The sequence below is a fragment of the Cyanistes caeruleus genome, chromosome 11 (assembly GCF_971803275.1).
Source record: "Cyanistes caeruleus chromosome 11, bCyaCae1.hap1.1, whole genome shotgun sequence".
In the NCBI taxonomy this organism is placed as follows: Eukaryota; Metazoa; Chordata; class Aves; order Passeriformes; family Paridae; genus Cyanistes; species Cyanistes caeruleus.
In genome coordinates, this window is record NC_141711.1 from 15,387,267 (window position 1) to 15,413,318 (window position 26,052).

The following is a 26,052-nucleotide window of genomic DNA, read 5'->3' on the forward strand; positions in this document are numbered from 1 at the left end:
GTAAGTATCTCACTTGGGCACTCAGTGCAGGTGGGGAGACCTCCCTGCTGCCGTGTGAGCTGGGGTGAGCACAGATAAGGTGTGAGAAGGAAGCTGGTACTAAAGCAGTTCTGGTGGAGGCAGAGGAAGCCCTGCAGGTGAGGCAGCCCCAGGCTGGCAGCACGAGGGCAGCTCAAGCTGGGAGGTCAAAAGCCACGATGGTGTCTGTACAATAACACAGAGCAAGGCAGGGACCACAGGGCAGCGACAGCAGCTCCCTGCATCCTTCATCCTGGCCAGAAATGGGCTCAACTTACACGATAAACAATTCCTTTCTGCTCTAACTAGAAGAGACAAATGGGTTTGCTGCAGTTATATGTGCAATGACTGAAAAGCTGCAGCAGCCAAAACCAGGAACTTTTCAAAATGTTCTTTCTATTTTGGTCTCTCAAAGAAAAGATTGTTATGGAAAGTCTTTCAAGCAACAAAGAACTGACAGATATCAAAAATGGATCAATACATTTTGTGTATGACATGCACATTAAACCAAGGCCACCCCATTCCAGGCTGTCTCACTCTGGCAGCCTGTTATTTCTAGGACATATTGTTAACTCCAGTCCTTCCATGCACTGGTACCTGCCCTTCCCTTCATCAAGACTCAAACTCTTTCTTCCAGCCATGGTATTCACTGTAAAACTCTTCATCTTGTGCCCAAAATCATCCTGATAGCATGAATGAGCAAACATGAATTCTCTATTTTCCTCATGTCATTTAATATAATTTTTAAGGGTTTCTTGTATTTGGGTAGATACAATCTTGTTTCTAGTCTAACACAATATTCTATTTCAGTTCTTAAAACCTGATAGGCAACCCACAAAAAAACAGAAGGCACATTACACCTCTTATCTACTACAACTCTGAACTAATGTTACTGCAAAATTTGTACTATTTTCATGACAGGAGAAATGGTTTCAGCCTTTTTATTTATATAAAGTCTGCAAAGGCTTTGTTATTCTGCAGGGGAGAGTGTGGTAAAAAGAGAAAGAGGTAAATTAGTAAAGGTTTGGTTTCTCAATATTAATCTATCTAGCATGAATATAGTGTCCACATTGATGAGAAGAGTTTTAGTCTAAGCTCAATCTACCTTTCACATAGCAGTTAAATATATAATGAAAAATTATCAGCAAGCATCACTTATAGCTTCCTACAGAGAACTGTCAAAATTATCTTTTTAGGCTTACAACCATTTATAAAACTTATTATTGTGATAAAATCAGGCTAATGAGCAGCAATATATGAAGTCTTATTGACAAATATAAGAGAATAACAACACAGAGAAGTTTAAATAAAGTTCAAGGTAAAACAATTCTGCTACAAGTTCTTGGTTTACAGTTGATTGGTTATTGAAAGACACAGGATAAGTCATAAAGATCACTCTGTATTAGCACATCTGCAGCAGAGTTTAAGCTTTGCAGTTTATACATTTTTTATTTTTTTTTCTAATTTTCCAAATCACCCTTCCTCAAGTTTTTCAGGAGGATGAACTAACACTAGGTTCCCTTTCCATTAACTTCCACTTGCGTCCCTGAAGCAAACTTTAGACAACAGAGAAAGAAAAAGATCCTACAAATGTGGGGACTCTGGTAACTTTGTATTTGGAGCGTGGAAATGGTTCGGGCTGTTGGCAGAGAAGGATTTTATCACCAAGTCAGCAAAGCAAGAGCATCTACAGCCTGCAAGCACATGGGAATGCCTCGTGCATCTCCTTGTACATGGCTTGTGATGAATAAGAAAACAAAACAAAACCACTGCTCAAAGTGAGTGTTGGTAGAAGTGTATCCCCAGCACTGCAGAGACAATAATAATCAGACTTCAGAATTAACAGCTGCCCATCAAAACTGGGAAGATACAAACATGTGTAAAAGGTATGACAGAGTGTGGGTGCCTTATTACAAAAATAATAAACAAAAAACACCCTACCACAGTATAGAAGTGGCAACAGTAAAAAAGGAAAATTCCTGTTGTTGGGGAAGAGAGCCACCTGTGGACATGTACAACTGCCCTGTACTTAATCTGTTCTGTAAATCATTCTCTGCACTTCTTTGGCACCTACAGCAGGTGAAAACTGCTGAGTCCTTTAACTCTTTGTGAGGAAGCATCAGAAAAGTCTAGAATATATTTGCTCAACATGACATTATGCTATAGCAACTCTTAAAACAATCCACAAAGACCTTCAACATTCAGATTAGATGAGACCTACTAAAAGCAGAAAAGTTTGTTATATATTTCATTTTTTAAGTCTCTACCTTTCCCCTGATATGGTTTTCTACCAACACTCAAACTTCTCCCCAAAATATTTCATGAAATACACGAAAGTCACTGCTACAGTCTCAAAGACCCAAACATCTACACTGCAGTTGCATCATTCATTCAGTCCATCCCAAAAGTGAGTTTAGATACCATAAAGACCTTCCCTGCAATCCCAGCTCCACTCCAGGGCAACACCAGCACACTGCCAGCAGCTAATTATCAAACCCATCAGAGATGAGGCTCCTCAAAGGACTACAGCCACTTAAAGGCATTTAAAAGCTGCTGTGAAACTTTTAATGCAAGACACGTTTGGCAAAGGCCAGTTTCAGATTGAAGCCCAGAACTTCAGTCTGACACAGCTGCCAGGAAACACGTCCTGAGGGAAGGATCCGAGTCACACACAGTGTTTCAATTCATGAAAAACACTCTCAACATGTTTAGGTTTCTGCATTTCTATCTCCCAGCAGATCAGGAGAAAACAAGCAAGCTCATCTCTTGCAGAAACAGGTTTTCCACTGACTTTTTCTGAAAGGATTGTGTTTTTTTTTTATGGATTCAAAATGCAAATGCACTAGTTGCAGCCTGAATTCAGGAACCTGTTCTCTGAGCAGTGATTACACACTTGCTCTCTCCAGCTGAAAAGCATAGCTGCTTTTAGTTTCTGATTGCATATCTTCTAATTATTAGTTTTATCAAAGGAACTAAATTGATGGCACAAGCTATTTTTACAAAAGCAGACAAACGTAAAGGTATTCCAAGTAAAAGATGAATAGAGGCAAGAATGGTTTTTGTCTAAGAAACCTCATAACAAAACTTATATTTTTTTTCTTACATTAAAGTTGACTCAAGCGGTTTTTCTTTAAGCTTACACATAATATTTAGGCAGAGAACAAGACATGCACATCAACTGCTATAAGAAATGCATGCTTTCTTTACAATAATTCTAAATATCCCCTTAACAGAGAAATCTTTTTGCCGAAAATAATTTATGAAGTAATGCCACTAATATTTTATCAATGCTATCAGCCTAAAGTATTAAATAATCCAAGGAAATGGTAATGCCTAACACTAGAGTACTGGGAAAGAGATGAATTTCTGAATGGTATTAAGAGCATAAGAGAAGAGCATTCAAAAGACATTCTGAAACTTCTTGAGTGTCAACTTCATGTTCAACCCTGATCTCTATACTCATCTTCATTTTTCTTTTTCCAGCTCCCTCTCACCTTTCCTTCCTCACAGCTTCTTCCTCTCCATCAAATCGGCCACCATCCCTGTTTGTGAAATGAAACCAGCTGCAGTTCCTGAAGGAATGAGGTCTGAAGATGGACAGCCTGTCAACTTCAATTACTCATGAACACCTACGGGTTCTCCTTTCTGACCCAGCTGCAGAGCGGGTCAGCGTGCGCGAGTACCTCACCCTGCTATAGACAGGACCAGAATATTTCTGTCATAAAAGCCAGTCCTGATAAAGAAATGCTTTAACTCCAGCCAGGGAACGCCTCACTACCAAGAAGATAGGTGGTCTAACCCAACTCCTCCATTAGCATAAGACTAAGCTGCTAATTAGCAGAGGAGCAGCGCAGCAGAGCAGATGTGTATTTACTACAGCGCCGCATTAGCGCTCGGCACTCCAGAGAGCTTTCTCGAGTTTCCAGACTCATGTGGACCTCGGGCTGTACATCCTACCAGAGGTTTTAGGCACTGGATCACACTTCAGCGGGAGCTGGACTCCAAATGCTCTGAGAATCCAGGTCCAACTGCTAAACTTTGGGAATCGAGTGCTGGATTGGATGTATGAGGGGAGAAAGAGCTGTCCCTGTGCTGCCTGCAGCACTCGGGCTGACAGGACAAGTGCTGGTAGCGTGAGAAGAAAAGAGAAACAGCACTTCATTTCAGCCCTTTTCTATTTTTTTTTTTTCCAAGAAAGATTAGCAAGCAGTGAATGAAAACTCTCCAGCAAACTGCCTTAAGTAGAATGCTCGTGTGAAATCACACCAACAGACGTCATCCTTTTCGCATCCTCTCAAAAGTGTTTCCCCCAGGAAACTAAATCAATAATCTTAAGCAATAGCAACTGCACACACAAAGCGGACTGCTTTTAAATGTAACATGAAAAAGCACTGTTCATGTTGTTTTTAGGATTATGTGTTTTAATTACACCCCTTAGCCCTCCTTCTTGCTTTGTAATTGAATTTTCTTTTATCTTTAGAAGGCTAACTTTATTCATAAGAGGCTGTGGATGGCAGAGTTCAATCCTTTCACTGTAGAGTCCTGAGGTCTCCCACTGCTTTCCAAGATTTTATTCACATTTTGTTTTAAAAGGGTTCCAGCTCAGATTAGCAAATGGGTTTTTAATGGAAATGCATGCATATCTAAGGAGGTGCATTATAAGGATAACATACAAAAATTTCCCTTTTTATCTGAAGGTAACCCAGAAATATCAATGTCTCAAGTTCCACCACAAATCTCTTAGAAGAAGTCTGCTCAAACAGTAGATATTTACAGGACACACTATTCTAAGTGAAATTACAGATCTGGGTACCATAACATATTTTTCATTCTACCAGTGAGATCCAACAAATCTCACAAAAAGACAAGCTGGCTTGAATACACTGCCATTGTGTCAGCAATACATGCTCCTGGCTGTCTGATGCCCTGACACAACTTCTTCTGTATGAAAAGAAAATCCCTCTCCAGCTATCATTAGTGCCCAAGCAGAACCCAGCCACTATTTCAGATCCACTGCCAGCACATCTCTTAACATTATGTCCAAGCAGAAACAACAAGAGGCTAAAAGCACAGAAATATAGTTCCTCCTCAGCCTACAGCCTGGATTACTTCATACACTTTTGGCGTTCAGGCAGTACCCGAGCTTTTCCAGTGAAGTAAGTGAAGTTTCATAACAGGCTGAGAAAATCTCAGAGTAACAAGGCTTTAAATGTGGCACTTCAACTCTAGAGCTGAGAAAAACATACACACTAGGCTGGCTATAATGCCAGTACAGGTCCTCCTGGATTGATTAATTCCAAGAGACTTCAGGCATCAACATAAATAACCATCATAAGTCAGCACATATGATCTTGGAACATCTTCAACCAAACACGATCCTCAAACCCTCTGACAGGGAGCTGAACAGAGACCGATTTCCACTGTAGCTTGTGAGTTGTGCCTGCACTATCCACTGAAATGCTGTTTTAACTTGCTAAAGCTCCCTTTGAGTCATCTACTGCTCCATGCACATGCAAACTGTGATGGCAAAACACAGCCTTCCCCTGGATCTTTTCCCCCTAAATACAATTACTCTATTACGAGCTGTGCTAAATCATGGAATTCTCTCTCTCTAGGCAATGCTACAAAAATACGGCCTTGCCTTTTTTCATTGCTCATTAACTGATGTGCTCCCTTCTCATTTCTCCCTTTGAAAAGTACTGAAAGCTTAAACAGAGAGGAAGAGAAAAAAAACAAAGAAAGAAGAAAAGAAAGACAACATTTTTCAACTACACATTTTGAACCATGAGAACATTAACAGGCCTAAAGGCCTAAGAAGAGTTAAAGCACAGGGCTTTAGTAAAGAGCTCACAGTAAGGGCTGATGCTCTTATTACCCCAACATCAGGAATGGTAAAATTACAAGAAAATCTGTTCTCATTTTAAGATTCTTTTTTCTTCGTGTCTGTTCATACAGAGAGAAAAACAAGACTTGAGCCTAAGGGCTCAAAAGACAGAGTGCAACTGAAAAAGATTTCTCTATTTTTAGGAGTACAATTTCAAAGCTTGATCCTAACAACACTGGAACATTTACACTGTCATAAAAAGTGTTTTCAAATTCATACTTTCCCCCCCCACTGAATTATTTTTGCAGCCCTTTCCCTGCAAAGTTCAATCTATATTTTTTCAGACATTACCGTGCTGTCACATGTAGCCTTGTTACATTAATATATACAAAAGACAGATAATACTCTTCTATTCAAGTTCCACTTCAACTTTTGAATCATTAGTTGTGATCATTAAATCAGAATTTTAATTCTGTAGCAGGATGTAATAAAAACAGTGCCTCAGAAAAACCAAAGGATACCTTTGTCCTGAAAACGTTACCTTAAAAAGTTATTTTATGAAGCCTCCTGCATTTTTCCCGTGTCAATATTCTGCATCTAAGTGTAGCCCATGGAAGTTCTTTAGAGCTAACCCTACTAGAAATACCTGTATGTATTATAATCACATGCTTCTGCTGTGACATTCAATTCTAAATATACTCTTGATTAAATGGAAAAGAAAACCGTTCGCCTGGTTGTGTTTAAAAAACACATCTCTGCTGACAGCCCAAGTCTGTTTTGATTTGCTCCCTATAGAAATGGAGCTGCTAGAAAACATTAAGTGGCAAGTGCAGCACTGGATGTAAATTACACCATCTCCACTTAAGTGCTGCCCTCAGCAGCAACCGGAAATTGCACAGCCCAGCACTGCCACAATCGCTCCAGGAGCAACAGGGATGTAAAAAAATGAATTATCAGATCTCTATGCAAAGCAAGAGCATCAACTGAGTGAAGAACTGGCCTAGAAAAATACTCCCTAAAAGCTTTCCAAAGCTGAGGTCAACATCTCAGCAACATCTTAACTTTAATTCTCAGTAAGGCACTTTGTTTGCCTTTATGGTTACAAAAAGGGGCTTAACAAAAATCTTACAAAAGATTAAAAGCTCGTTCTCTGATAAGAGAACTGGGCACACCCAGAAGTGAATGGCCACAAAACGAACAGAAAACTGCTGAGGTACAGACAAAGACTGAATGGATTTTTCTAAAGGTGACAGAAAAACACTCATTAACAGCAAAATGAAATCACTTCTCTTAGTACAACAATCTCCAACATACTTACTACCTTATACCAAAGTAAATCACGTGGAATATAAATCCTATTGATTGTGGCATATTCCCATACAATAGGGATTAAATGCAGGATCCATTTTCTCCTGTGCCCATCACACAGGTGTGGCCACAAGGCACCGTGGAGCTGCCACAAGGGGACTGATTTGATCTTGTTCCTCCAGACCAGGGATGTTCACTTTGTCCTCTTCCAAACTGATGCACCCACTGATCTATTCACCCCACAGCACGTAGGCTTGGTGTGTGGCAATACATATCTGAATTACCAGCATTTCAAAAGCTTCACAACCTGGGAATTTCAGAATAATACTTTTTAAATGTTGAAAATATCAGTGTTAAATTCCATACCATATGCTGCACAGCAGAGCTAGTCAAAGATCACTAAATGGTAAAACTTCATTAAATGAAGGTAATTCATCAACTAATTTGTCAAGAAGTAAGAGTTTTAGAAAGCAGATGATACAATCTGGGCATTAAGGCCAAATCCAAGCCCGGTGATCACCTCAGGTTAGATCCAATGAGACTTGAAATATTGTGGAGCTTCTTCTAGAACATCTCCTACTTAAAATCCTGGTTATAAACACATGAAATAATGATAGAAAGAAAAAGCACTTGTTCATAATACCAGGAGGACTAATGACTGCACTGTGTCCTGCTTTTCAAGGGAAGCACACAAACACGAAATGAGTGCGAAGTTTTAAAACAATACAAAACCATTCAGGAGATAAAAAATAAATGCTGTTTGCTAAGAGCTGCAGAAGGATAATAGCAGATGAAATTAAAGGCAAGATAATAAGACACAGAAAAAGAAATAACCGCACCTATACAATGCAATTGAAATTAGCTACTGCAACTTAGAATTTTGAAACTGTTACAACTAATTCTCTTGGACCATCAATTTCATACTCATTAAGAGCCCAAAGGAATGGAGAAGGAAACAACAAACACTGTATGACAATTCTAAAAATCCAGGGCCCCTGGAGACAGCTTGCAGTGCTGCTGTCAAACAGCCATGGAACTACTAGAAGCACGAAAGAAAAAGGTAAGAAAGAGCATCAGAAGCTTGAAATACTTCTATACTAATAGGGATGGAGATACTATTCAGTTTTATAGCAAATATAAGAAACACCCACAACAGAAAGAGCACCCCTGTCCAGCACTGAAGCTACAGATCAGCTTCAGCATCTTCTGTACAACACAAGAGGTTTCCATCTTTGAGCTGCGCAGTGCAACTACAGGAGAGCACAAGAGCTCTGCAAAATCAAAACTACTATCCAAAAGAAGTATAAGGAATAGTTATTCCCTATTTCTCCTACCACAAGAACCAGAAGACACAGACTGAGCACCTTTTCACACAGCACACAATGAACTGCGGACCCACAGTCACAGGCAGTTGTGGACTGGCTCCTGCACGGCCGCGTCGGTGCGGAGCGTGCTGTGCTCTACTCCACTGCCTCTTATCCTCACTCCAAGAGATTTCCTGAGACACAGGACTAGGGGTCTGATCTGACACATTATGCCAATTTTTATGCTCATCCCAGTTTCAGCTAGACTTGAAGCCAGTCTTCCTCCAGCAACGCTAAGTAACTTCCCAGTCATGCCCAAGAGCCACCGCAGCAGTATTTTTCTTTCAAATCTCACTGCTAAGGTAGAATCTCAGAAGGGTTAATTTTACACACTGAGGTGGATTTTGCCATGCTGTTTGTCAGCTGCATTAAGGTACGGCAGATAACGAAGAAATCATACACCATTAGTCTTTGAAAGCCAAAAAAACACCGCTTCATTCAGAGACTCATCCACCCTGACCACTGTAACCGCTTGACCCAGCTTTCTAAAACCACACCTCTTCAGAAGCATCAGTGCTGCTATTTTTCTATAAAGATGCCTCCAGTAATTGATAGAAAGCTGTTATTTTTTCTGCAATATTATCTCTACTCATGTTTGCATGTAAGAATGATCAAGACACAAAGTGTATTTTGATGTCATTATCTACATCACAGCACAAAAGGAAAGCATTTACATAAATTGCTTTAAATAAAAGCACACTAAACTATACAATACTGCAAGTTCTCAACAACCTAAAAATAATTCCCAGTGAGATGCAACCACTGTTTGTAAACAAAATATAAATGCAAAAGATTAAACCTGACTATCAAAATAAAAACTTAGATTTATAATGAAAAGATAATTTCACCACTTCTTATTTGATAATCATAAGAATAATATTTTTTGTCAAGTTGCTTTTAGATGGAAACTGAACTTCAATTAGAAAGAAAAACTGCACTTTCCTTTTACTTGGATTATGAGTATTCTTACCTCCAAGCATATACAGACAAGGCAATAACAAAGAAAACAATATCCTGGTACTCATTAAGTAACAACATAGAGTTAAACCAAGAAACATTAACTATAGTTTAAAAATTTGTGGCTTTTATTGTCACCTTGCCCTTCCAGCTGCTACTCTGCTGTCTTTTTTTTTTTCGTATGAAGACCAGAAGAAGAAACAACCTTCCCTCATTCTTCCAGTCATTATCTCTTTCTTACATAACATGAACCAGTAAAAAAAATCAAAACCAGACGAAGCAGCTGTTGGACACACTCCCTCTACACTTGCAGTGAGGCTAGAATTATCTAGAACTGGCTTATTATCAAAACAAACTGGACTCATGTGCTTCAACAAACCACTTCCCTAAATACATTGGTTTTCATTAAGGAGAGCAACAAAATATGTGTTTAAATTTGCTAAGGAATAAGTCCAAAATGTAAAATTTGGCCACAAGAAAAAGGGGAATTCAAAATTAAGCTACTTCTCCCTCCCCAAAATCTGTTAAAAAAGTTTAACAAATAACTTATGATATAAAATAATCACAGGAAAAACAAGACTTTTGCTCCTGGCCAATGGACTAAAAAGCCTCACAGATAAATTGATTGGATTTTGTTTTGCAAAAAGAGGGGGAAAAACTTCCCTGGAAGAGGGGAATACTTCCCTGTGCCCATGGCCACATTCATTTAAAGGGAGTTGATTAGCTTGGTTCAATTGGCCAATTAGTGCTGTATCTTTAACACTTGTGACTGATCCTGTACTTGCATTATTTCTTAGGGCCATTAGTTTAACCCTCATGGTAACACTTTAAAGAGCAATGAGCAGAGTGAATCCTGGAAGGAATCACTGCCTCCTTTAATAATTTCTTTTTTCCAATGTGCATTCTGTGAGTTTTGCTGGCCCAACTGCAAGGAAACATTCTGGTGTATTCCCCCTGCCTGTCTGCTTGGCATTCTCCACCTGGACATTTCTTTAGGAATCTAATGACAGGCCCCGTAATTTACCTGAAAACACAATTTGAACAATTTAGTGCTTAACACATGAATGGGGGCACGTTTGGAACTTGACATTAGGAAAAAATAAACACTAATATTTGTATATACCTATATATATATATATATATATATATATATATATTTATATACATGTGAGGGAAAGCCTATGTCTATAATACAGACCCCTGTCAGGCTTCACTAGCATTTTTCCATACTGCTGTGAAACACCACAGCTTTTTCAGCACCATGTCCTCATTCAAAGTTATTGGGCACTAAAGCCAGCATTGGCCTCCTTTCAAAAGATGCTTTGACACGAAAAATACTCTCAAAAACCCACTGTGGTTTCAGACAACGCTTTACAGTATAATGGAGTTTCACAGACCTTAGATTTAAATTTTTTTTTTATGATTTCAAGACAAATAACTTTCTTTTTTTAAACCAGAGGCCATGGCTCCCTGTGCAGAGAGCAAAGTGCATGCTTGAGCTGCAAACGTGCAGGTTACTACAGCTCCCGAGGAGGGAAGGAATTCTAAATGGATTTCATTCAGTCAGGCAACAAAAAGAAAAAATATACCAAATAATAAAAAAATAAATTGTACATTTGTATGTATTTTCCCAGGTCAAGAGATCACAAAGAAGATAAGAAATGCCACAGCATCACTTGCTCCAGTACAGAGAGGTGAGACATTCAGAGGCCTCGCAGAGCCATTTGTAATAAATGTGCACCCAGCATCAGAAGGGAAGTGCCTTCACTTCCTGACTTGATTGGTTTCTTCTGGAAACAATGACAAATCTGAAGCTGCTATTTATGGCTTTCTGTCACCCATTGCCAGAAGAAATAGTGACTACAGCCTCTAAATACATCAAGACAGAGTTCATCTTCTCCAATCCATTTGATATCTACTTCAGGATCACTGCTGCAGTCCCTCGCATCCTTGAAAAGGATTAAGTGACAAACAGCAAAACCTTGCAGGGTTCCCCACCACCATCATTATTTTCAGCCAATGACCCAATTCTGCAAGACAGAGCACCTCTTGAGATATGCTGAGAGCCCTCAACTCCAATCAGCCAAAATGGGAGAGGAGGTCGCTCAGCCCTACATCATTTACTCTTAGAGAAAAAAATAATCCAAGATGCATCTCTTCTCTCACTGATCAGCACTCTCAGAGAACCTCAAAGCTGGTTTAATAGCTGCATCATTTTTAGATAGCATCACTTTCCACTAATCTCCTTTCCAACTCATCTGTTTGAAGAAAGAGATCATTTCTGTAGTGAACGAGAGTGTCCTCAAGTGTAACAGCAAATAAACCAGTGTAAATGAAGTGCCACAGCAATATAAACAATGACCTTGAAAACCAGCAAGTTGCTGCTCAGGATGACTCTGGGGACAATAATCACATTTTAAATGTCCACATAATCTGAACAAATTGCTAAAATTACCTCTGTAGCTACAACTCACCTGCGCTGTAGGTAAAAGCATCTGTAACCTGTTCATGTGCTAAATCCCAAATGGGTGGAAAAAAACCAAAACAAAATATATGGCTCCCACCAACTTTAAGTGAAGGGAAAACTCTTACTTGTGCATTATTTACCACAGGTAATCCATGCAGCAAAAAGCTTGTGTCACTTAAGGCTGCTCTGTCTTATAAAAATAAAAGATGCTTGAAAGAGCAGAAATCCCAGTACTAGAGAAAAGCATTACAGAAGAGATGGCTGTTCTACTGCAAACCTCAGTGAAGCTTTTCTTACTTCAGGTTTTAACATTATTGTTCACTTGTTTACCCTAGAAAACAAGGCTCATTAGATTAACATGGAATACCTGCACGTGTGCAGTTTTTTGCCTCTCCTCTCATGACTCTTCCCCAAACCAAGTCAACAAAACATGACTGAGGGTCTGAGGTTTCTATGACACTGAGATCCAACAAGTGTTGTACTAGCATGCTTATTTTCACGGGGAAAATAAATCTGAACATCACTGTCTCCCACTGAAAGATGAATGAAGACATCCCAGACAATCCACAAGACCTAAAGAAAGGGAAAAAGAGGAGGGGGAGACAGAGGAAGAAAGAAACCTTGGGTCCTGGGCTTCCCCAGTCGTGTGGCTCCCAGGCCTTCTTTATTTACACAGCTCCCAGCTGAACACTCCTCAGTGGTGTCTGTGGGTGACAAGCCAACACTCCCAAGCCAAACAAAGCAGAAAACTACCCCAAAGACTTACGGCTTTCCATCTCCAAAGGTTATTAAAGCATTCCCCTACCACTCAGTAACTACCAGGCAGCTTTGCTTTAGTTAAAATTCACTAATTTTCCCAGAGACTTGGAGAGTCACCTGGAGAGTCCCAGTTGATAAGCACAATATCTCGTTCCAGCCTAAGCTCACACCCTCCTTTCTCACAGGGGAACTTTTAAACTATTCAAACATGTAATTCCCCTAAGAGATGCCCTATTAAGAATGCAGAGAAAAATTCCTGTTGTAATGCTTTAATTCTACAGACTAGCCTTTACTAGGAACACTTAAAAAACCACAATCTTACCCATAAATAGGGGCAAAACAATGATGATAATTGTTACTATTATTATTATGACTACTATTACGACTACTATTACTATTATTATCCTGTGACCACCACCAATCCACAAAGATCTCAGCAAAGTCTGGGAAAAAGGGGGAAAAAATCAACACAGATACAAAGTGAACAGAAAATGTGCATCTCACATCTCGCATCTAATCTAACTTAAAAAAAAAGTATTTATATTCCGCACCCTGGGAACCAAACCTATTTTAAAACCAAAAGAGCACTAATTAGCATCTCAATGCTTCTCTCATAGGTTTTATCAATATAAAGAAAACTGCACACAGTGGAAAGAATTATGGATTAAAGTCAGAAAAATATATAATTACCATAAAATATCATTGTACTGATGTCATGGCTTTAAAAATCATAAGATGCTAACATAAAATTAAGAATAAAATTTACTCTCATTTTTGACTTTTTCTGAACTTCGAGAATGTGAACTGCTAAATCTCCTTTTCAGGATCTCACACACTGACAGTGTCTGCCTTCATGACCATTTCCGCAAGCACTTGAATCAAAACAAAAAAATCAACTCCTTCCCCTTTATTCTACCCCATGACTTTTCAAGTAAGAAAGTAATCCTGAGAGGGAGAGCCCTCTGACCTTAAAAGCCTTAAATAACACCCACTTCAAGTTTAAACATATGACCTAAAACTTGACAGCCGCTTCCCAAAAGCAGAAGAAAAGGACCACAAAGTCAAGTCCACTACCAGCAGCAACACTGATGCTCCAAGAGGCCAAAACAAAGATGACACATAAAATCTGCTAATCATCAAGAAAGATGAGTCAGATGGACAACACAAAAAAAGCTGTTATAGGTCCAGAAAACATTTGTAACTTGCATGGGCTACACTGTTTCAAGTCAACGACCAATCTACAAGACACAGAATTGCACACTTAAAAAGTCAAGAAATCAAATCCTGAGATAATTCTGTACCATTAAGGCTGCCATGTCACTATAGGAACAATGGATGTAATGCAAGCCCTGTGGTTTTAGGCACTGGAAGCTGTCTCCCCAAAATGCCCCTTGCTAAGCACCTCCAGGTTTAATTTTCCCATGCCCTTAAAGGACACTAGTGGATTTAACGTGAATCATTTCACTGTCATCGTGTTCGTGTAATTAAGTTGCCATGCGCCTCAAGTGCATCAGCTGTAGGACAATTACTTAAGTCAAGCCAGCACCAAATGACTGTATTGATGTCTGCATCACTGCATGATGATCATGCCACGGCCAAACTTCACAAGTGGAAGCACAGCAATGATATTAAGGTGTATTCCAAATATGGTGGATTCAAAAGGCAACCATGACAGAAAGGTTGTGGTCTACATTTGTCACTGGTCTGCCACGAAATGACAAAAAATCCCCTGCAAAGTGTTACCAAAACATACTGTGGCACACATTGTTTTTGCATCAGTCATTAATATCTTCCCCATGAGGCAGTGAAAGGGTTCCCAGAATATAAAGATCACACCATGCAAACTCTATCAGTCATTAACATGTCAGCTTACACTTAATCCACCTTTTCCACACAGCAATTGCTTAGGAGATTTGCCAGTTTTAAGAATCAGATAAGATAACTCAATAGCAGCAAATTAATGGGGGGGGGGGGGGGGGGGGGACGGGACGGGACGGACACGACACACCAGCAAAAGAAAACCCATACAGATCAATAATTACAGAGATTTGCCACTGTTTCCCTGCTCCCTGCCTTGCACTGCTATCTCCTGTGAGAAGGAGTATGTCAGCTCTAACATGACAGCATCCTGAGGTGTCCCAGGGTAAGTGCCCAGCATAGACACACTGAACACCAGCAAAGCCATTCTCCCAACACTCCCCTGCCACCTCTTAACTATGAGTCATTAAAAAAGGCAGTGAGAAGTTTTATTGGGTTGCCTGTCTTGTCTCATAAGCATCTTCCCAACATAGATTCTGGGAAGAACCAGACTTCATTCTCATTCTTCAATCACGGCAACAATTCACAAACCAAATGCAGAAGAGGAAGTGGCTAAATCCAAGGCGGGAAGGCCACTAAGTCTTCTCTCTAGAGATTATCTTTTACATAGACAGATACTTTTCAACTTTGTTTCTTTGTTTTTAATTGTAAAATCCATGTCAGTACCATTTACCACACAAAAAACGTGGGCTTTCAGTTAATTGGTCTATTTTTACCTTCACATTGATTTACTTTGTCCAAACAGTTGGCTATTTTGAAACAGTAATCACAGACCGCAGCCAGACCAGGAATTCATCCTGCTGGATGCTGTAGATGCTACAAGTTACAGCCCCAAGTCCTGAAGGAGCATGACTACCCGCCATTAACAACTTTTCCTCTTACAGGTCAGATGTTCCTGACCAGTTCACACACATTGAAAACCTTAAGTAGGTTGCAACAATGACATTTCTGAAGTTACAAGGTGAATTATAATTTTTTCCAGCCTGAGTTTTGAGGGGTGCACCTTATATTCTGCCTCACAGAACTGTTCGCTATGGTAACCTCCTGGGCTACTGACAGCAGCCAGCTCCCACGAAGGAAGGAAGGAACAGCAAAGAAACAGCAAGTTAGGCCTTTTCTTCTGCTGCAAAACCTCTCCCACCAGAATCCTACTGTCGGACATGAGGGTTACCATGTACAATCTTTTTATAATGGCAACAAGTTTCTCCAAAGTAGATATAATTGTTTCGCTAAAGCACACATGTGACTGTGAAACAGGCATCACTGGCCTATTTCTCAATAAATAGGGGCCTTGCAGAACTGCAATAGCGAATGTAGTTACAAATTCACAATTAACTGCCCGCGCTCTTTTTCTTCTCCTTTCATTATTTCCACTGTGTAGGGGGTGGGGTGGGGGGGGTGGGGGGACGGGGACTGGTAGCAAGTTTGCAAAAGCCACGGACGGAAAACTTGCTCAGTCCTTCCGATGCGGGCATTCCGCCCTCCCGCTTCCAGCCGGCGTTGTCCGGGCGGGAGCCCTCCCGCAGCCGCTGCCCCTGCGCCGCTCCCTCCCCAGCCCGAAGTTGGCGTCCCGGGGCATCCCCGGCGGCCGCCCGGGCAGTGTCACCGGCACCCGATTTACGACTTCAGGTGCAGGAGCGGCGGGCAGCGCAGACCGACTCCCCGAGAGACAAAGGCTGTGTATCGCTCGCCGGAGCGCCGGCGGGCGCGGAGCCGCCGGAGGTGCGGAGCGGCGGCGGCGGGCGCGGCGCGCACACAATGCCCGGCCCCGCGGCAGCGCAGGCCCCGCAGCGCGGGCGGCGGCGCTGCGGGAGAGCCGGCGGCGCGGCCGCGGAGGCGGCGCCCGCCCCTCTCCCCCCACACCCACCCACCCAGCCCGACCGGGAGGCGAGAGCCGCTCGCTGACGGGCCACTTGACGGGGACCGACGCCAGCCGCTGCCCCGGGCGGGACGCGCGCCGCGCCGAGCGGAGCGCGGCCGCGCCCGGCGGGGGTGCGGAGCGGAGCGGCGCGGGGTTTAAAGGTCCCCTTCCACCGCCATTTTGAGGGGGAGGGGGGCGAGCGAGAGGCGCTCGGTGGGCTCGGCCCCCCGCGGGCGCGAGCAGGGACCGGCCGCGCCGGGGCGGCGGCGCGGCTCGCACAAAGTTCCCGCGGGGGCCGGGCGCGTCCTCGGGCGGGCGCGGGGCCGGCCGGGAGGGCAACTTCGGCCGAGCGCGCCGCGGGACGCCGCGGGCCCCCGGCGGGAGCGCGCAGAGTTGCGCGCGGGCAGTTGCGCGGCGGCGCCCGGCCAGCCCCGCGCATCGCTCCTCGGCGCGGCCGAAGGCGCGTTCCCCCCCTGCGCTGCCGCCGCCGCCTCCCCGCTGCGCTCCGCCTGCCTCTTCCCTCCTCCTCCTCCTCCTGCCTAGCCGCCTTTTTCCCGCATCCAAACTTCGTGAGCCCGGAAAAACCCTCCGGGCCCCGCGCCGCGCCGGCAAAACGCCCCCAACAGCTGCGCCCGAGGCCGCTCCGCCCGCGCGCGGGCGCCGCCGCCGCCCGCCTCACCTGCGGGGAGTTTTTCCAGCCCTGCGCCGCTGCCGGGGCTCGGGCTCCCCGGCGCTCCGCTCACTGCCTCATTCCAATATGGCACGGCCCGCCAGAGCGCATGCGCCCGCCGCCCGCCCGCCTGCCTCCCCCCTCCCGCCCCTCCGCCCTCCCCTCCCCTCACGGCTTTTCGGGCGCTCCGGCTCCCTCCTGCCGCGGGCGCGCCGAGCCCGCCGCCGCCGCCGCCCGCCCGGCCCCGCGGGGCCCGGCCCCGACCCCGCCCCTGCCGCGCTGCCCCGGGCTGCTGCCCCCGGACACCTGCTCCCGCCGCGCCGGGGGCAGCGCGGGCTCGGCCGCCGGTAACGGGACGCGCCGCCGCCGCCACTCTGCCGGGGCGGGGCGGGCGTCCGCACCCTGCCCGGGCGCCGCGGGAAGGGACACGGCCCGGCGGGCGAGCGCGCGGTCGGTGCCCGCCGCGGGATGCGCGGTCCCGAGTCTATCCCCCCCGCCCCGGCGAGGATTTAGCCCCCTTCCCCTCGGAGAGAACCGGCCCCGTCGGTCGGGGCGCGGGGACCGGCGGTGACCCCTTCGCGGGGCCGCGCGGCCGGCGGGACCGCGCCAGCGCCGCAGTTGGCGGGGAGCGGGCGGCAGGCACCGGCCGTGTCGTTCCCCCCCAGCCAGGGCGGAGACCGGCGCCCCGCGCACTCGCCGCCGCTGCCCGCGGCGCAGCGAAGCGAAAGAAAAAGGAAGCGGGTTGTGCAACACCGCGCTCCTGCCCGTGCGGCGGGGACGGAGGGGCGGAAAGGGAGAGTCCCCCGCCCCGATCCGCGCAGCCTGTCCGCACCGAGGCGCCGGGCGGCAACGAGCCCGCCGGTCAGCGGGGGACAGCGGGAGCAGAGCGCGAAAAGCCTTTGCGCTCCCCGGGAGCGCATCCGCCCGCCGGCGGCGGCGGCCGGAGACGGCGGCGGGAGCGCTGCGGCCGCGCTCCGGTCCGCTCGCCGCCGAGAGGGACGCGCTCCCGGGCCGCGGGCTCTCGGCCGGCTCGCCCAACCCGCGGGCACCGGAGCTTATCCGTGCGTATGTGCCCTCGCGTCGTGCTGGACACCAGTTGCTACCGAGCCGAAATGAGTGTTGGAGGCGAAGAGCGGGCGGATCGAGCGAGCTGTACGGTTTGTCTCTGGAGCAAAACAAGTGCCAAGAAATAAACAGAGCGGCAGTGCCGGAACAGCGGGCAGGAAGAAGGAATGGAACCATGAAGTTGCTCATTACGCATCCAGCGGGCAGATCGCACACACCGCTCTGCGCGGCGGCACCGCGGAGACGCGCCGGGCTCCGATTACTCCTGAGCGATGCGCTGCGATGCCAGGCAGGACGGAGCCGGCCACGCAGCCCCTCTCGCAGGAGAGATGCTGCTCTCCACGAGGATAAGAAACCTCCGTTTCTCACTGGCTTGAAGTAATAAAGCGACGACGTTTCGCGTGGCGCTCGGGAGGGAGCACAGCGCGCCCGCCGCCCGGGTCAGCGGGGCCCGCGCCCGACAGGAGCCGCCCCGGGGCTCGCAGCGCCCGCGGCGCTGGCCAAGGACGGGCCCCGCGGGCCCGGAGCGCTTCTTGCCCGCGGTTCCGTTTCCCGGAGCGGCGGCCCGCCCGCTCCCGCTGCCGTTCCCGCCGAGGGGCGGGCGAGGCCCGGGCCCTCCGCTAGAGGGGGGTCTCGCCATGCCGATCCGCAGCGCCCCGCCGAGCGCTCCCGGCCCGGCACCGCGCAATTAACTATTCAAACCAAACCGCTGCCGCACCGCCTAATTGAGTCCCAGCAGACACCGCCTGCATAACCGAGCGCCGCTCCACGCAGCCCCGGGCCGGCCCGGCCAGGCTCCCTGAGTCTCCCGGAGCGTGTCCGCGGCCACCTCCAGGCACGGCAGCCACCCCCTCACCAAAGCACAGCCGCTAAGAAACGGAGGACTTGATCTGCAAAAGCCCCAAACTACTGTGCAACAGGAAGAAAACCTCAAAAGTCAGGTATCACGAACTTCTTAGTCTGACAAGAGCAAGAAGCACGCCCTTTCAGACTGGACGTTGGTCCTGGAAATGAGTCCTTGGTACACACAACTGCGTAGAGAAAGAAACGTGATCCACCAGTCTGATCCGTGAAACATCTAAACGATCTTCTGTGTCCTATTAATCGTCAGTCACAGAAGGACAGCTGTTTACAGAACCTCCGCCTAGCCAGCTCCATGATACGTTAACTTTGTTTCATCTCTGCTGATTCGGAGGTTAAAAAGGCACGGAAAGGAAGTAGAATCTTGCTGGACCTTCTGGCATGTTAGCAAACTCCTGAAACGCGGGGCTAACACACTGCAAATACACATTTCAGCACACGGGGATTAAATCTCCTTCTATCCCTTTTGCAGGAATGGGAATTTGTGAGAAACCCAACACCATTTTATTATCCAGTTTGGAGGATGAACTGGGTAACTAAGCTGCCATCAAACAGCCAAGGTGCCTTACTTTTATCTTCAAGGTTTTTCTAGCATCCACTCTTCTGATACTAAAAACTTTCTAATTTCCATTGTAAATGTATTCACTACTAATTTATACCCATTAGGTCTTTACCACTTTGCCCTTCGAATTCAATAACTTTGCTTCTCTGATATTTACCTAAAATGTCCCTATAAATACCAATTAGATCATCCATTCTCAGTCTTTATGCTTTGCTTTTAATCTTCTCTCCAAATAGGTTTTCCACTCCTCCAGTGTCCTTTTATACCTTCTACCCTGTGTGCAGTGTTCTAAACAAGGTCTTAACAACTGCCTTGTACCACGATATTAATATCTCTCCGTCTCCTGAAAATACCTCACTCGATGCATCCCAGAATACATTAGCATTTTTAAGACCACATTACAGTGGCATCATAGTTATCCTACAACCAATAATGTACCTGGATTCCTCCTCTTGTAATCTCACATTTGATGAACCTCCGAGCTCACTCGCAGTTATTCTAATTAATCTTTAAGTGCATGACTTCTTGCTATTACATTCCAACCCATTTCTGGTACTCCAGGCAATAGATCAATTGTGCTGGAGCAGTTTAAGATTCCATGCCTTAAAAACATGCATCTTATCCTATTTTTAAGTTTATTTACCATTCTGAGCCTGCTCAGAGGTCTCCAGCAGATCACTCTGTGACCTGTCCACACTTTTGGCCACATCAGGAAGATGGCAAATGTTGTCCTTGTAAAGCAGCCTGCTCCTGAGATTCTGTGAAACGTCCTGGCTCCAGACTACCTACAAATTCCTCCATGTGTCCCATTTCTTCAACCAGAGGTATCCCTGGCAACACATGAATCTCAATGAACCACAATGGTTCACCTGTTTCCCTACAATCTCTCACTGTGTTTTTACACTTGTTTTTGTTTTGGTGCAGACTGTGGTAGGCCATTTCTTCCACAAAATTAAATTGGAATGCTTCATACAAAATAAGCCACATGTCTTTTAGGATCCTCCTTATCATTAAAAAACTTATTTTCCTTGTTTGTGTTAAGTGATTAATGAGAAATTCTAAATTTTCTCTAAACTGATCCAGCAAGTCACATTTATTGTTAGCATCACACCACCTTTTCAGTTGTCCTCTCATGTTAGGGAAGACCTGTTTTGAAGCTGAAGTGTTCAAGCTGTGTGAACAGCATTAGATAATCAGTACTCAGGTTTAAGTGCCAGCCAGTTTCTCTGAGCAGGGTTTCTACTCCTTCCAGGGAAACATTCAGCTTGCTTTTGCTTTGCTACATTAATTAGCAGTGCACTCCTATAAACTGTGAGTACCAAGAAGTTCCTCTGAACTTTTTTTTGCACAGAGAGCAGGCTCAAGCTGTACACCCCTGCACTGAGAACAGGACTGGTGTGGGTTTGCAGCTTTGTGCTTGTACTCAGATGAAACTCATGGAACAGAGCATTCCCCTTCAGTGAAGTGGGGATAATTAATTTACAGGAACACTGTGAGAGGAAAATGCAGAGAAGAATGCTTTGAGTTACAGATATATTAATTCAAATGAGTTACAGGTTGAATAAAAGCTTTTGTCCCTACTTATAGGGTAGATTTGATTGAGTAAAGGTTGTGAGACATATGAAGAACATATGTTGGCCTTACTGGAATTACTTTTTGTGTCTTATATAGGGAATCCAAGAGTGCTTCTGAAATCCTTGGACCTCTTGTGACCTTCGTCAGCAACTCAGCCCATTAAGGGGGCAAAAGTTGGTGTTTTTGGAGGAAACAGGGCCCTTACAAGAGTTGCAGGCTCAAAACCAACATTTCCCAGGATGCCCAAAGGTGATCTGAGACTAAGCTGAGTCAGTCTGACTCTCCACAGTGGTTTGAACTCGTGAAATTTTCCATAACTACAGGGACTTTCTCAGCAGATGCTGTTGATCTTTAGCTGTTAGCTTAGAATTCATGTCTTCCTCCAAAATGTACACTATTCTACTGCAGTATCAAAGAACATTTGCCAAGGAATCTTTAACCTTCAATGTTCTCCACAGCTTGTACTTGTGGGATAATAACCAGAGATGTGCACTGAAGTATTTGCAGTTGCCATTTCTGTGGCCCGTGGATCAGACTAACTCTAACCCAGAAAATAACCTCCTGTGGGTGACTCAGTGACATGCCTGGACCTCTGGTTTGCTCTTCCTGGGTTCACACTTTGGTTGGCCTGAAAATGGTGGCATTTTTAGCACTGGTGGAAGGCTCAGCTGACAGCCCCATGAAAGACAATCAGTTCATCCTCAAAGGAACCCTCATACAGACACAAAGGAAGAGCCACTCGGACTCTTCCCTCTGCTGTTGCAGATGTACTGATGGCACAAAAGATGGTGCAGTTCAGACCACCCAGCTTCTTCAGTGGCCTGGTTAAAGATGGTCCTGCTGGCAGCAGCAGGTGCCAGGTGTGCCAGCAGGGTATGGGGTGGACACTGAGGGTTGTTAATAGTTACTGAAGAAACACTTTCTTTCAAATATTAGAGGCAGGTCTCTTTCAAAGGCATTTTATTGGCATGTGGGTGTGCTTGAGCAGGTTCAGCTGTACGATGAGGGGAAGAAACAGATCCAAGTGATTTGCTCCACACCTTCCCTTCCCCAGCTACCTGATTTAGATACTCTAGACTTTGCTCAAGAAGGCTTCAGGGCACGTAATTTTAGTGATTTTAGGAAAGTGAAGAAGAAGAAAAAAAGAAGAGGCTACAGGACCTTTAGTTATACATTCAGCTGGCAGCAGCAGCAGCAAAGCATCTGTAGACTGGTCTCTGCAGCACAGGACACCCATCTTCCACCTTCTCTCTGTTCAGCTTCTGAGTGTCTCTTTTATGTCTCATTGCTTTTCCACCTGAATTTTGCTTCTTTCTTATTTCTCCTGACTGCTATTTATTTATTTTATTATTTCCTATTAGTGCCTGTTTTACCTCACTTGGGTTGTTTGGTTCATGTTACACTTCAGATTAATTCCCAAAACTGTAAAAAGAATAAGTGAATGGAAGAAATGTGATTTTTACCAGCCATGGTGCTGTTCATTTTGCAATATAATTTTCCTCTGCCTTTTGTTTAGTCTATTTAGACTTGCATTTTCAGAGAGTTTCAATTTCTACTTGTGCAACAGCTCCCTATGTATGAGGTCCAGTGCTAGCTGTGTTCCCCAGGTTCATGCTAGTAATTAAGATATTAAGATATTTGCCATACTATGGAAATATTCATAATTTTTTAATTTTTAACACAGTTGAAGATTTGCATGTGTAAGGCACATCATACACGTCAAAAAAGAGAGGGAAAAACTTCTCAGGCTAAAGCCTGGAAGAGATGAGAGGAGAAACTATGAGTAATCTTGCAGTTTTCCTAAATTATAGGTAGATGTGCCCTTTCCCCAGCTCAGTGTGTACCAAATAGGAAATTACTGCTAACTCTGAAGATCTGTGATGCCTGATACAAGAAGCTCTATTCCTTCCTAATGTAGTTCCTTCCAGTCCTCTCTTTTTGGTAAAAAAAGACCTTTTCCCAGGTCTCTGTGCATCTCCTGTTGCCTCTGGAAGCTCTGTGATATGGCACAGGTGAAACACCCCATCACATAAGAAACAGTGAAGCAGTCCCAAAGAAACCCTAACAATGACCTAGCAAAAAGCCATCACCCAGCTCTGAAGGTAAAGCTGGAATGGGAGCATTTCTTTATTTCCTTGGCATCAAAGAGGATGAGAAAGTTCCAGAGGAGAAGGAATTTTCTGTCACCTTCTTCCAGTACGATTTTTGTAGTAGGCACCTGTATAACTGTCATAGAGGACTGAAATATTGTTTGTGCTTGCAGCAGCCAGAACACATGAACATTTAGGCCCTACTTGCTTTTTCATGTCCCCATGGTTTTATATCCTTGCAGTGTGGGCTGTCCCCATGTGCACATTACTGCAACAGAACCAAGGTGGACTGCAAAACAAGGAGAGCCAGGCCCAGTAAATTCAGAACAAAAATGAAGCAGAGGGGAAGGAAGTGTGGCCACACAACTGGGAAAAGTTAAGTATAGAAATACTCCATAAAGAAGATATGATGAGGACTAGAATATTCACCTTTAGAGAAAAACAAAGCTCCTGTGTTTATATGATATTAACTGTGCTCTTTATGGTTCTCCTCTCATCATTCCTATCCACTTCCCAGCTTCTCATACTATTACATTAAACCTGTGTACAAGATAGTTTACGTCAACACCCACTGCTGAAGTACCCTTGACTTCAGTTAGGCCACACCCTTCCCACTGTTAACTTTCAAATACTGCCCATATTGTCAGTATTATCACTGTATTTGACTGTGATCTTACCAACTGCTTAGTAAGTATTTGCAGGAAGATATACAGGGTATACTTTGGAGTTTTTTCTAGGAGACAAAGATGGAAAAGAGAGGCAGACAACATACTTTTTCATGGTAAAGTTTAGATACCACAATGAGACTGTGCAAAAACAGTATTATAGTTTACCTGAGAACAAATTTACTGCTTTCAATTTATGGGCAGAGTGATTTTTTTCCCCTCAGATTAAAAATATTTATATAGTTTTGGAAAATCCTGATCAGCCCAAGTACAGAAAACCATACTAGGAAGACCTATTATAAACAGCAGTAAAGCAGCCCATCTTATTTCATTATGCAAGCCAAATGAAACACAGAAATTAAGCCAAGAGCGGGAAAACAACTAAGACTTAAAACTGTGTTGGGAATACTCCAAAGACTCATTAACAGATGAAAAAGTATTATTATCTTATTAGGAGTACTACCACCCATACAGAAGCTCTGATCAAAACAATAATTAAACCACCAATAACAATCTCCCTGCATCATTAAATACTTTTGTACAAATAAATTAACTCTGCCAGCCAGAAACATCAAATGAAGATAATTTACCTCAACCAGTTAATAAGTCCAAATACTCAGAAAGCTTCTTGCATTCTTACCTGGGAATTCACTATCATTCTTCTTCCAAAAAAAGCTTTTACAGAAATGATTTTGACAGCATTCCTATAAATTTCTGTATTTACTCCACCACGGATAAATCAATGAACCATGTGGCTTGAGATAACAACCTGTCCCTTTGCCAGTGGTGAAAACTGATTCTCTTCCAACTAGCACATGCAGCTGGGCAGGAATATTTATTTCTGAGCAAAGTAAATGGACACTCAAGTGCAATTGTTGATATGCAGAATCTGGCAACAAATCAATACTGACTTTAAATACCCACTTCATGCCATTACTTTTTAATACCCATGAATCTTGTTAAAATCCCATAGCATGATATCCTGAAGTGACACAGCCTGCTTAATTTCTTTTGGTTTGTGGGTTTATCGAATTTGAGGCTTTAAGAATCCTGTTATTGGTGAGTGTCAGTTTCTAGCTTTTCTCTTTTATTGGCTTCCTTTGAAATATCTCTGGAGCTCTTATATCTTAAATTTGATTTTTTTTCTTGTGTCTGAGAAGGGTGCATGTCTAAATTTGGCAGGTGTGTATTACTGCCTTGACCTTACAGAGGCAACCACTACTGATATTTGGGGTTTTAGGGGCAGATACACTGCCTTTATTTATGCTCCTTTGAGCAATCTAAAGAAGTGTAAATATATTAGACAATTTACCAGATCATTCAAAACTGCATTCTTGAGCCACATATATATCAGTGCTCATATATGCATACCATGTTGTAGTATAATTATCAAAAATCAAAGATCAGGATGAATAAAATTGGTCAGGCTCAAAATCTGGACAAGTATGATGCAGAAACCAGGATCTGAAATTGCTATAAAGCAGAAACTAACCTTTCCAGATGCACTACCAAGGATAGGTCAGGGCTGAGATTTATCAGCAAAGCAGCACTTGTAGGGAACTTGAGACACTCCTGCCCACTCCGGACCTGTGTTGGGGAAAGCAGAGTAGAGTAGCATCAGAGGTGGGTTACTCTGGAAGCTTTTACTAGCAAAAAGCTGAAGAGAGTTTAAAATTATTCTTTTGAAATAGATTGGATCCAAGAAGTTACCATGAAGGCTTAATATGTATTTTTAGGAGCACCCCACAAGACAAGTTCAGCCTGTTCATGGAAGTGAGGAGACAGGAAACCCCACTGGAAGAACAGAGGAGAAAGAGAACTTTGTTTTCTGGTGTGCTAGACTCTACACCATCTTTGACTAGCTACTGTTTTAGCCTTGATTTGTGAATATATTAAGTGGTGGAATAGGTTTACATATTTATTCATTTTCTCCCTTAATTTAAGAGGAAATTGCACAACAAATCTAACTGTACTGCCTTAGGGAAAATCCAGGCTGTGTCCTGAGATGCAGTGATCAGCACAGCCATGAGCACCTGTATTATACCTGTGTTCCTGAGGAAATTCTACAGATTTTTGGAGCACTTGTAATGTGCATAATTCACCTCTTGCTCACCGGTGTAACACAATTATTGCTGCACTGTTGGAAAGCAGACCAGTCCCTGGAAGTGTCACTGAACACTTTACTATT

General features: G+C 44.2%; 1 protein-coding gene across 13 annotated transcripts in view; it reads right to left on the minus strand.

Moving 5' to 3' along the window:
* The window catches only part of SFMBT1 (Scm like with four mbt domains 1), a 143,171-nt gene that overhangs the window by 55,177 nt on the left and 61,942 nt on the right, over positions 1-26,052 (minus strand). For 5 of the 13 annotated variants that reach the window (XM_086845584.1, XM_086845592.1, XM_086845587.1 and 2 more), the window contains one exon: positions 25,357-25,451. The gene's annotated coding sequence lies outside the window, so the exon portion shown is untranslated. Of the gene's footprint in view, positions 1-2,439; positions 2,536-17,055; positions 17,198-17,218; positions 17,287-17,352; positions 17,507-25,356; positions 25,452-26,052 lie in introns of those variants that run through there. The other 8 variants (XM_086845591.1, XM_086845585.1, XM_086845595.1 and 5 more) reach the window with 6 other exon arrangements.